Source organism: Chenopodium album, chromosome 16, assembly GCF_948465745.1.
Source record: "Chenopodium album chromosome 16, dcCheAlbu1.1, whole genome shotgun sequence".
NCBI classification, from domain to species: Eukaryota; Viridiplantae; Streptophyta; class Magnoliopsida; order Caryophyllales; family Amaranthaceae; genus Chenopodium; species Chenopodium album.
The window spans coordinates 51198596-51200000 of NC_137849.1; positions in this window are offsets into that span (position 1 = coordinate 51198596).

Below are 1405 nucleotides of genomic sequence, written 5' to 3' on the forward strand. Positions count from 1 at the left end.
GCTGCGCCCCGCTCGGACTACTCCCTAGCGCCACACCTAACCCCCTTCCCCGTCGCAACCCTTTGAACCACCCAACTCCCCTTCCCCTAAACCCCCTCCCCCCGCCATGATAAACCCCTAAAATAACCCACATAGAACTTCGCGCGAACACTCCGGCGGAAGGGTTACACTCCGGCGGTTTCTCTCTCCTCAGACGAGTCAGAATCAGCACCGATTGTGACTGATTGACTCAGATCTTACCATTGGGACGTCCACTAGACCAACAATGATGAGCTTGTTATTCGAGTCGGATTTCGTAGATCATTGTGGAGAGATCAACAGCTGCTGGTTTATGGCAGCGCGATGGTAGGGGAAGAGGCGATGGGTTTTCTCAAGGTGAGGGGAGGGCGGTTAGGGTTTTTAAATTGGGAGAAGGGTTGTTAATGGGGATTCGATGAGAGAGGGAGGGTGTTTCGGGGATGATGCGGTGGTTCAGGGGGAGAGGCGACAGCTGGGAAGGCCGACGCGTTGGCATGGTGGGGCCTAGGTCGGTCTGGGTGTAACTTAAAAGTCACGTGTTAGTCACGTGATAGTCAACGCCAGAGCTCCGACATCGACCACCATGCAAGCTCACCCAAGTACTTCATACAAACAAAATGCAACTTTAAAGGTCTTTTTTCACAAGTTTTCACTTAAAAGGTCATTTTTTAAAAAAAAGTTGACCACTTAAAAGGTCCTTTTTCACAATTTTCTCTTTATTTACTTGTTATTTAATTGTCAAAAATTAAAGTAAACCTACCTAGTTAACTTTTAATTAAAAACTATCATTAATATTATAAATAACTCTATAAAAATAGATTCATGATTACCAAAGATAATTTGTTTTTTTGCCGTTTACCATTAAGAGAAGAAAAAACGTTAAGAGCACCATTGAGAATTTCCCTTTTTTTTTTTAGATTTTTTTATTTTTTTTGTAAAAAACCAATTATATTTAAAAGTTGATACGGAGTATTATTTTTTAAAAATTACCGTGCGTGGCACAGGTCCTAAACTAGTGTTGGTAAAGACTTGACCTATTAGTATTATTGTAAATATATGATGAGGTTTGGCAACCTAGTTCCTAGTTCTTACAAGGATTGACATATATATATATATATATATATATTACTAATTTCCCTACTACAATAAGTTCTATAATTCTCGTATTGAATGTGGTATAACCGTATAAAGGTATACATATGAACAAATTCATTATTGGCTAAAGTCCTCAGAATGATACACTTGACAAAATAAAAATCATTGAATAACATCTCTAGTTTTAGAACTAAGATGAAAACATATCCAATTGGTGCAAACCGACCATGAGAAAATCAATAAATAAAGTTTTTTTTTTTTTTTTTTTTTGAAAGGATCAATAAATAAAGTT